Consider the following 12040-nt stretch of genomic DNA (forward strand, 5'->3'; position numbering starts at 1 on the left):
GTATGATTCTCTAGTAATTCCTCCTCCTGTTGCCAGACCTCCAGGTTGGGAAGCCTGACGTGGGGCTCAGAACCTCCACTTCAGTGGGTGGACTCCTGTGGTATAATTGTTCTCCAGTCTGTAAGTCACACACCCAGCAGTTATGGGATTTGATTTTACTGCGATTGTGCCCCTCTACTGTCTCATTGTGGTTTCTCCTTTGTCTTTGTATGTGGGGTATGTTTTTTGGTGAGTTCCAGTGTCTTGCTATCGATGATTGTCCAGCAGCTAGTTGTGATTCTGGTGTCTCATAAGAGGGAGTGAAAGGATGTCCTTCTACTCTGCCATCTTGGTTCAGGGGCCCAAAATAGATTTTAAAACAAAGGCTATAAGAAAAGCCAAACAAGGGCATCATATAATGATCAAGGGCTCAATACATGAAGAAGATATTATACTCGCTAACAATCGTGCACCCAATACAGGAGCAACGAAATATTTAAAGAAAATACTAAACTGACATAGAGGGAGAAATTGATAATAATACAGTAATAGTAGAAGACATTAACACCCCATTCAGGTCAATGGACAGATCATCCAGATAGAAAATCAGTAAAGAAAAGCAGTGTTAAATGACACAATAGAGCAGTTGGACTTAGTTGATACCTACGGGACATTACACTCAAAATAATCAGAATACACATTCTTTTCAAGTGCACATAAAATGTTCTCCAGGATACATCACATCTTAGGTCACAATAAAAGCCTCAACAAATTTAATAGGATAGACATTATATAAAACACTTTTTCCCAACCACAATGGTATGCAAGTAGAAATCAACTGCAGAAAGAAAAATGGGAAGAGAATGAACACATGGAGACCAAACAACATCTTACTAAAATAACCCAATGGGTTAAAGATGAAATCAAAGAGGAAATCAGAAAATGTCTTGATCAAAAAGATGGAAACACAACTTTTCAAAATCTATGGGATGCAGCAAAAGCAATTCTAAGAGAGAAGTTCATAGTGATACTGACCTTTCTCAAGAAAGAAAAATCTCGAACAAATAATCTAACCTACAATCTAAAGGAATTAGAAAAAGACACATGCACCCCAATGTTCATTGCAGCACTATTTACAATAGCCTGGTCACGGAAGCAACCTAAATGCCCATTGACAGATGAATGGATAAAGAAGATATGGTATATATATACAATGGAATATTACTCAGCCATAAAAAGGAACGAAATTGGGTCATTTGTAGAGATGTGGATGAATCTAGAGACTGTCATACAGAGGGAAGTAAGTCAGAAAGAGAAAAACAAATATCGTGTATTAACGCATATATGTGGAACCTAGAAAAATGGTACAGATGAACCAGTTTGCAGAGCAGAAATTGAGACACAGATGTAGAGAACAAACATGGACACCAAGGGGGGGATGTAGCGGAGGTGGTGGTGCTGCTGCTGTGATGAATTGGGAGATTGGGATTGATGTATATACACTAATATGTATAAAATGGTAACTAATAAGAACCTGCTGTATAAAAAAATTAAATTAAATTAAAAAAATGAAATAAAGGAATTAGAAAAAAGAGGGTAAGCAAAGCCCAAAGTCAGCAGAAGAAAGGAAATTATAAATATGAGGGGATATAAATAAAATAAAGACCAAAGAACAATAAAGAAGATCAATGAAACCAAGACCTGGTTTTCTGAAAGGATAAATAAAATTAATAAACATTTAGCCATGTTCACCAAGAAGAAAAGAGGAGACCCAAATAAACAAAATAAGAAATGAAAGAGCAGAAATAACAACTGATACCACAGAGGCAAAAAATCATAAAAGGATACTAAGAACAGTTGTATGCCAACAAATTGGACAACCTAGAGCAAATGGCTAAATTTCTAGAAACATAAAGCCTGCTAAGTCTGAATCAAGAAGAAACAGACAATTTGAACGGACTGATCACTAGACATGAAATTGAATCTGTAATAGTAATAAAAAAAAACTCCCTGCAAACAAAAGACTAGGACTGGATAGCTTCACAGTGGAATTCTGCCAAACATGTAAAGAAGAGCTAATACCTACTCTTCTCAAACTATTCCAAAAAATTGAAGAGGACAGTACACTCCCAAATTCATTCTACAAGGCCACCATTACCCTGATACCAAAAACAGACAAAGATACTACAAAAAAATAAAATAACAGGCCAATATTTTTGATGAATATAGATGCAAAAATCCTCAGTAAAATATTAGCAAACTGAATCCAACAATACATAAAAAGGTTCATACACCATGATCAAGTTGGAGTTATTACAGTGTCACAAGGTTGGTTCAACATACGCAAATCAATCAATGTGATACTGATACACCATATTAATGAAAGGAAAGATAAAATCATTATCATCTCATGGTAGCTCTATTTTTAGTCTTGAGAAACTTCCATACTGTTTTCCACAGTGGCTGCACCAATTTACATTCCCACCAGCAGTGTATGAGGATTCCGTTTTCTTCACATCCTTGTCAACATTTGTTATTTGTGTTCTTTTGGATAATAGCCATTCTATCATCAGGTGTGAGGTGATATCTCATGGTGGTTTTGATTTGCTTTTCTCTGATGACTAGCAATGTTGACCATCTTTTCATGTGCCTGTTGGCCATCTGCATTTCCTCTTTGGAAAAATGTATATTCAGTTCTTTTGCCCATTTTTAACTCAGGCTTTTTGTATTTTTGATGTTGAGTTGTAGGAGCTGTTTATAGATGTTGGATAGTAACATTGGATATTAACATCTGTAATACCCCTTATTGGTAATATCATTTGCAAATTTTTTTCCCATTCAGTAGGTTGTTTTTTTTGTTTTGTTGATAGCTTCCTTTGTTGTGCAAAAACTTTTAAGTTTAATTAGGGCTCATTTGTTAATTTTTCTTTTATTTTCTTTACTTTAAAAGAAAAATCCAAAAAATATGTTGTGATATATGTCAAAGAGCATTCTGCCTACATTTTCTTCAAGGAGTTGTTTGGTTTCTGATCTTACATTTAGGTCTTTAATCCATTTTGAGTTTATTTTTGTGTTTGGTGTTAGGGAGTGTTCTAATTCCATTATTTTACATGTAGCTGTCCAGTTTTCCCAGCACCACTTATTAAAGAGACTGTCTTTTCTCCATTGTATATTCTTGCCTCTTTTGTCATAGATTAATTGACCATAAGTGTGTGGGTTTATTTCTGGGCTCTCTATCCTGTTCTATTGATATATGTGTCTGTTTTTGTGCCAGTACAATGTTGTTTTGATTACTGTAGCTTTGTAGTATGGTCTGAAGTCAGGAAGGGTTATACCTTCAGCTTTGTTCTTTTTCTCAGGACTGCTTTGGCAATTCTGGGTCTTTTGTCGTTCCATACATATTTTAATATTACTTGTTCTAGTTCTGTGAAAAATGCCATTGGTATTTTGTTAGGGATTGCATTGAACCTGTAAATTGCCTTGAGTGATATGGTCATTTTAATGATATTAATTCTTCCAATCCAAAAACATCGTATATGTTTCAATCTGTTTGTCTTCAATTTCTTTCATCAGTGTCTTATAGTTTTCAGAGTACAAGGTCTTTTGCCTCCTTAGGTAGGTTTATTCTTAGGTATTTTATTCTTTTTGATGTGATGGCAAATGGGATTGTTTCCTTAATTTCTTGTTCTGATACTTTGTTGTTAACGTATAGAAATGCAATAGATTTCTATATATTAATTTTGTATCCTGCAATTTTACTGAATTCATTGATGAGTTCTAGTAGTTTTCTGTTGGCATCTTTATGATTTTCTATGTAAAGTATCATGTCATTTGTAAACAGTGACAGTTTTACTTCTTCCTTTTCAATTTGAATTCCTTTTATTTCTTTTTCTTCTTTGATTGCTATGGCTAGGACTTCCAAAAATATGTTGAATAATAATGGCAAGAGTGGGCATCCTTGTCTTATTCGTGTTTTTAGAGGAAATGCTTTCACCATATGACCCAGCAATTCCACCCCTGGGTATATATCTGAAAAAAACAAAACAAAAACAAAAATACTGATTTGAAAAGATACATGCACCCCAATGTTCACAGCAGCATTATTTACAATTGCCAAGATATGGAAACAACCTAAGTGTCTGTCAACGGATAAATGGATAAAGAATATGTGGTATGTATATACAATGGAATACTACTCAGCCTTACAAAAGAACAAAATTTAGCCATTTGCAGCAACACAGATGGACTTGGAGGGCATTATGCTAAGTGAACTTAGTCAGACAAAGAAAAATACTGTATGATATCACTTCTATGTGGAATCTAAAAAATAATACAAACAAATGTATATGCAGAACAGAAGTGAACTCACAGATATAGAAAACAAACTTATGGCTACCAAAGGGGAAAGGGAAGTGGGGAGGGACAAATTAAGGGTATTGGATTAACAGGTAAAAACTCCTACATAGCACAGGAAATTACACATTTTATTTTGTAATAACCTATAATGGAGTATAATATGCAAAAACACTGACTCACTATGCTGTGCACTGAATCAAATACAATATTATAGATCAACTATAGTTCAGTTAAGAAAAAGATTTTTATTATGTTGATATTTTTCAGTCTCACTATCATGTATATAGGAAGGATATTGTTGTTGCTGTTGTCTTTTTTAATTCTCTTTGGGGTCTGGTAAAGCCATTCCTATCTTACCAAGGAATTATTTTATTTATTTTTTGGCTGTGTTGGGTCTTCATTGCTGCACACGGGTTTTCTCTAGTTGCAGCGAGTGGGGGCTACTCTTCATTGGGCCATGCGGGCTTCTAATCACAGTGGCTTCTCTTGCTGTGGAGCACAGGTTCTAGGTGCACGGGCTTCAGTAGTTGTGGCTCACGGGCTCAATAGTTGTGGCTTGTGGGCTCTGGAGTTCAGGCTCAGTAGTTGTGCCACAAGGGTTTAGTTACTCCGCGGTATGTGGGATCTTCCTGGACCAGGGCTCAAACCCGTGTCCCCTGAATTGGCAGGTGGATTCTTAACCACTGAAGCACCAGGTAAGTCCCAGGATATCGGTTTTTATTTATGCCCTTTGATATGCTTCTTAAATTTCAGAATTAAATTTGAGACTTTCTTTCATCTGGTGACAATCTCTACTGAGTCCCAGTCTTAAATTTGAGAATTCATATTTTTTGTCAATTCTAAATGTTTTTAAGTTTTTACCTCTTCAAATATTCCATCTCTTTCATTCTAATTCCTACTAGATATATGCTGGTCTTTCTATTCTATTCTTCAGATAGATCTTATACTTTAACCTTTCTTTTCTGTTTTCCATCTCTTTATTTTCTGTGTTCCTTTATGCATAAATTTCTCACCTATATTCTAATTCACTAATTCTTTCTTCTACTATATTTAAACTGCTGTTCTGCAGTTCATTGAGTTTTTAATTTTAGTTACTAAATCTTTCATCTTATGATATTATAATTTCTCTTTTTTACATTGCCATTTAAAAAGTATCACCCTTTCCTTCTTTCTTAATTTTTTACCTCCTTAATAGTTTTAAGGAGATAGCTTTATAAGCACTTTGACTGTTACGTTATCCCATATTCTTGGTAGTGCTAATCTCTCTGTTACATTTGCTGATTCTCTTGTGTTGTGAACTCATCTTCATCACATGCATGGCCTCAAGGCCATATTTTCTGTCACTACTTGGATATTTTCCCTTTGGCCAAATATATCCAATATACCACCAGGCTGTACTATTATTTCAGCTCTTGAGTTTAATGTTCTGGCTTTGACTCCTGCTTTGTTTCTGGTTGATTTCCCTTTTTGTCTTTTGAGTTCAGCTCTGTATTAAAATATTTTGCTATATTTTATTTTTTATTTCTATATGTTTGTAAAGGAAAGGATGTTCTCTTTCATGTTCTCTGTGCTGCTTAAACAGAACATCTTTTTAAAAGCAAGTGTTTAAAGAACACTTGTTCTTTTAAAGAAGGGTTTAAAATGGCCAATTTTATATTCCAAAGGGATCCATATTAAAAGGATGCATGTAAGCCTGAATATGGAAAGGACCGTGCATATACATTTGAGTAATATTTAAGAGGCATAGAGTAGGTCAATTTGAGAGACTCAAGCCTAAGCACTTGGTGAGGTTTTGTGGTGGTGCTGGTGGCAGTTTGGTCTGGGTCTTTTGGTGAATCATGGTGCTGTTAATTGGAATCAGGAACAGGGAAAATTCATATATTCTGGTACTTGTAGGATATGCAGGTAGAAAGATCCAGAAGGCAACAGGAAATACTAGTCAAGAGCTCTGGAGGTCAATGGGGATTTAATCTTGTGGCTGGAAGTTGGAGACATGGCTGTACATTACAGGAAGAATGTATGCAGTGAGTAGAGACTGGTGCAGTGAGTCCTATTAATATAAATATTAGAGAATAGTACAATGAGCACTAGCAATATAATGAGTCCAGAAGAGAATGGCATGAGGGGAATCAAGAAAGACACTCTCAGTGAACACTAATATTCTTACATATACAGAAGGACAGCTGGTGATTCAAACGATGGACAATAAAGACCCAGTAAGTTCAGATTTTAAAGTGTGAGATGATCAATGTTGGTGATGTGTCAATAAGGAAAGGAAGTCAGAATATGGTAATTATGATAAGAGAAAGTGAATTGTTTATATTCACATGATTAAGAGCAGGCATCATGGATGACAAAGGCACTGGAGATGGCCTTTGAAGAACCATCTCTAACCACCAAAGCCTACAGAGGAAGAGAGTTAAATTTCATCTCAGATGGTATAGGCTGTTTTTCATATTGATTCAATACTAGGATGCAATTCGCCAACTACATCATTTAGCTGGCCAGACCAAAATAGAAATTATTATGTTAGTACCCAAACCAGGAAGAAGGATTCCTTCAAATGCAACCAACTTGGGAATCTAGGCCTTACCTGTCAAGCTGCAAAACTGTGCTGTTTCAGCCAGAGGGATGAGAGAGCTGTTTCTTTTACACAGGATAAGACCCTAGAGCCAGCTACTTCTGAACAGTTGATGAAACGTTTGTCTTATGCAAACTAAAAGCTGCTTTCTTCTCTGCCTAAATCAGAGCTCTCTCGTCTACCATCATTTCCCCTGTGAGTTCTAGCTGCTTGGGCCTCCATGAACATTCAGCTCTGTCTCTTCAACTCAGGGAAACTCCGGGACTCAGCCTGGTTTCTTTCCCCATCCCCGTGCTGTAGCCTGGAAAAGCTCTCAAGGCAGCAAGTTGGGGCAATCGTAGGGCATGTTTCTCACAGATTACTGTCATGTGTTGCCTGATGCCCAATGTTTTAAGAATCAAATTTTTAATTTATTTGGCCTGTTATTTTAGTAACTTCCTGTCAACGTTGCATCTCTTTCCTTCCTACCTTGATACTAGTAATTTATGAGGAATTGATGTAGTTTGCATTTGAATGACCTCCATGTACTTTAGCTTCACTTTTTGATTTGACTCTCTAATTTGACACTTTTTTCCCTTAGTCAAACAATTTTAATCAAGTTAATAGTAAGCAGTAAAAGGGCAGTTACATAAAAAGTCCTATATTTTATGTGTTTAAACTGTTTTTCATTGTCTTTACTTGTAAGGTGTTGAAGGTGGGGTGCACTCCTGAATCTTCTTTCTGGTGGAATAAACTACATATTGTTCTGGAGTGTCACTTCGATGAATTCATGGTTTGTCCAAATGAATTTACCAGCAGTCGTGTTCTTGTTGTTGGAGCATCAGTGATTTACACAGTGAAGCCAAGGATGCCATTCCGGGGGCACCATGCTTCCATCCACATCCCGTGATGTGTTTCTGCCATTCATTTCAGTAGTGTGTATGACTCATCAGTGATGGCCAAAAAACTGCTGGCTGTCTTCAGAGTGTTTGTTTCCATGTTTGTCTTCCCCACTAATGTACCAATCCTCAGGTCGTTTGCCCTGAGGAAAATTCATAGATTGCCTCGGAGGCCGACGTGGCTGCTGACCCGCTGCAGCCCGCATTCAAGACTCGCAGGAACTCCATCGTGTCCCACAGGCCCAGCCTCCGGGGTGCACCAAGCAAAACCCGCTCAGGGAGAAAGCTGCCAGGAGCAGCTGGGAGCGCATGATAGAATGTTTCGAATATTCAGACACCTGTTACGTCTTCTTCGGTAAGAATTAGAAGCTGATTTTATGCATTTAGAACTAATTCTTTTCATTGTCATAATAAAAACAATTTAAGAAACACATTAGGATGGATATACAAATGTATATTTAATAGCCAAATTCTAAGTCTTAGAATGAGGAGAGCAGGGAAGCAGAACCTTGTGGAAAACGAAGCTCTAACAATGCTTATTCCTTCTGGCTGTGTTTACTTTACAAAACAGCATTCAAACAGCAAACACTTCAGTTTTAATGAAGTCTTAAATGGGACAAACCTGATTTGGATTTAATTAGTTGAAAAAAGTTGCCGAAAATTAGTAGTTTGGAATTTTTGAAAGATACTGTCTTGGACTACTGATAATTGCAATCATAGTTGTTTTTCAGTTGCAGAGCTGAAAGTTTGTATAAAATAAGCCATTAGAACTGAGGAAAAAATTAAGAATACAGAGATACTAGGAGGACCAGGGAATTATTTTATATCTTCAGGCCTGGCATTATGTCCAGTAGATTTGTGAGACTCAGTAAATCCTTGTGAAATAAAGAATGAATGGAGGAATGAATTCTGACTCCTGGAAGGCAAGGATTGTACTTATCTTGTTCACTGTTAAACTTACAATACCTAGTTTTTGGTCTGGCACATTGTACACAGTAAACATTTTTACTGGTTGGGTTAATGAATGAATTAAATTTACATGCTCTACAGGTATATTGTTGTATGCCAATTTGAAAATATATTTTCAGTTCTGGAAATTTCCAGTCCTTATCTGACTGAAAAGTTATGCTAAAAAATGGGAGGCAACCCGAGTCAATGATATACTGGTTGGAGGAGTTTACACATCTCTTCCAATCTAGTGATGAAGGAATTTACGTTGCAAATAAGAGTTGTGTTGCAAAAGCTGACAATTTGTTAGAGTTCATCTGTAGGAGATTCCTTTTTCCATTTCTATTTGAAGTCCCTTTCATGAAGAAGAAATGGAAAGATAAAAATGCCTAAAAAGCAGACATAGGAATTTAAAGAGAAAGGAAAATTAGTCAGCAACCATGCACCACAAATCACTACTCAAACAATGAAGACTCATGAGATCCAGACAAAAGATGCTGCAAGGCCAAGGCTAGACCTCAGGGAAAAAAAGGGGGCTAGTTCTGACGTCTCCCTCCCCTCCCCTCACCCTGAGTTCACAAGAATGTTTTATCATAAACTCCTTGTTCATAATAAGTAGAAATGCCCAGTTTTCTTCTTGCCCTTCGAAACCAGTTTTGGCATAAGGAAGGTGGTCATGCTGTCAGATCACTATGGAGGTCCAGCCAACATCGATGGGTGAAAATGCCTGTAGAGAGCAGGCCAGGTCAACAGCTCTCCTGTATAGCAGCATTCCCACTAGTTTTATTCTTATAGGGGCATGCGAGAGGCTATATTAGCATCCTATCAGGAAACAACTGCCACAAAACAAGAGTGCTTAACATGAGAAATGCTAATTTTATATTGGGTCATTTCAGTCTTACTCATTGATGTTAGACTCCAGTTATTGGTGGAGGTACTTCTGAGCATTTAGGTTAAAAAACAAACAAACAAACCCTACGTAACTGACCCCAGTTCATCCCCCCTCCCTCCCCTGCCTGGGATGTTGGAGAATCTGTGTGAGCCTGAAACACAGCAGCAGTTCCCCCTCTGTCTTCCATTGGACCCCAAGGAAACAGTAAGACCTAGTTTGTGGAGACTTTGCCATTCCTCCACTCAGCAAAAGACAGTTTCCTCTGTGTTGCAACTTTCTATTTGGCGAGAGGATAGAAGGGTTGGCAGGACCAGAGCTGGCTACTAAAAGCAGGCACAGTAAAACCTCACAATGAGTTGCCTCTTTTTCAGCTTGGCACATGATGTTAGGAGCTGGAATAGAGAAACACTTGTAATAAGTTGCAGTTGGGAGGAGGGTGATGGTGCTTCTGTAGAAGTCTTGTGTTTTTATCCCCTCCCCCCCTTTCGGTGGCATAATCATGAGCCTCACTTTTGTTTTTCATATTTTAAATTCAGCCTGTACTGAACTTGCCGCAGAAATAGATCTGCACTGACACTCCCACTCTCAAGCTGCCGGTGCTGGGTCGCAGGTTTGACATTGCTTGAGCTAACTCAGAAACTAGAAAGTTGAAGTGGCATTAAAGACGTAGCTACATGAATAGACCCACTTCCTGGTTGGAAAACCTGGATCGTATTTTATTTCCATTTCTGACACTCTTACACATCTTTAACATCACCACTAGGCTCGTCACACTGTGATTGCCCACACTCACAAGGTCGTGTTAAAAAAGGGAATTGCTTTATGACACAAGCATATTTTTTTCCCAAGTGAAAGCGTACAGTGGGAATCATTCTCACTTGGACAAGCTCTCCTGCGGATGCCTGATGCCTGGAAGTCAGATTAATGGGACCACTGGGTCAAGGCCTGTCATCAGAGTGGGAGGTCAGAATTAGGGAGGCCTAGAGGGAGGCAGCAGGAGGCCTTGGCAGGAGAGGTAGACAGAGCATCAAAGGTGGAGGTTAGAAAGGCAACCCAAGATGTCAGGGACCTCACTCCAGGGCTGAAAGCCAGAGCAGGCCTTCAACTCTTGGAGGAGTGCTAAGATAGGGTGGGAGGAAAGAGAGCCCAGAGCTCTGTCCCTAGAGACTAGTCAGCATTTATGGAGCAACTGAGCCAGGCACTGGGCTGCCAATCTTCTGTATGCCAATCAATACTCTTGTCCCAATACATGTCATCTGTTTATTCACTCTCATATCTGTCACTGGCTGGTGAGTTCCTGGAGGTAAAGGCCTATGTATGTCTTGATCACTGAACGGGGTACCTGGCATATAGAAAATGTTTGGTAAATGTTTGTTGATTGAGTAAGTGACCTTACATCTTTCAAATTATTCCCATGTTCCTGTTGACCAAACCGAGTGTCAGAGAGACTAAGAGGGAAGAAAGGTCCCAGATTCTGCAAATGGAGTCCATGTGGACTCAATATGAATTTCTGACAAGCCAAGAATCAAACCAAGGGGCAGAAGATAAGGGTTACTTATCTTTTAGGTCTAATAGCTACAGTTGCAGACCTTCTGAAAGGGAAAGCAGTAGCAGTAGCAAAGCAAGTCAAGGCTCCAAGTTTAACTGCCACATCAGTGAAGATGTGGCAGTTAGGGGTAAGATTGCCAGACAAAATCTAGGACACCCAGTTAATTAGAATTTCATATAAACAACAAGTAATTTTTTAGTATAAATATGTCCCAGATATTGTATGGATGTACTTAGATTTAAAAAGTATTCCTTGTTTATCTGAAATTCAAATATAACTGGCACCCTGAGGTTTTATTTGCCAAATTTGGCAACCCTAGATGGGGGTTGATTTTTGGGATGCACGTGGGAATCGGGAGGTAGGTTAACCCATCTCAGCAGCCACAAAGTTAGCTCCAGAGGGTCCCAGCATTCCCATGACAGGGGTGCTCCGTGGAGGGTAAGAAGCTTTAGAACCACAGCCTACCAGGTTCTGATTTAGCAGCAGCCTGAGTGCCCTCTTGTTACCTCCTCAGAAGGGGAGCCCACTGGTGCTGCTTCCTCCCCCTGGTCCTCCCGCCTGCACAATGTGTCTCGCTGTCATATTTCCCAAGACAGCGTGTGGCTGGGATAGTTTGTCACTACTCAGTATAGATGGCCTGCCGCAGAATAGGTGCTCAGTAAATCTTTCTTGAATGAATGAACAAATCAGTTTTAAAATGTGTCACCGCCCTTCTTCCAGACTGTCCACAGTCAACTCTGGCACATATTCTCAGGTTTAACCAGTTGTGGCGGAAGTATCAGGACCAATTAGGGTCTCGGTGCAAAAGCGTAAGAGTATTTTTCTGAAAGACACCCCTGGGCTTCTTTCTCAGCAGG

General features: G+C 38.6%; 1 pseudogene; it reads right to left on the reverse strand.

Moving 5' to 3' along the window:
* Window positions 1-7590: 7590 nt before the first annotated feature.
* Window positions 7591-12040, reverse strand: part of LOC103068528 (NADH dehydrogenase [ubiquinone] 1 alpha subcomplex subunit 12-like) — a 14409-nt pseudogene continuing 9959 nt past the window's right edge.

This window comes from Lipotes vexillifer, unplaced genomic scaffold (genome assembly GCF_000442215.2).
Source record: "Lipotes vexillifer unplaced genomic scaffold, Lipotes_vexillifer_v1.1 scaffold707, whole genome shotgun sequence".
In the NCBI taxonomy this organism is placed as follows: Eukaryota; Metazoa; Chordata; class Mammalia; order Artiodactyla; family Lipotidae; genus Lipotes; species Lipotes vexillifer.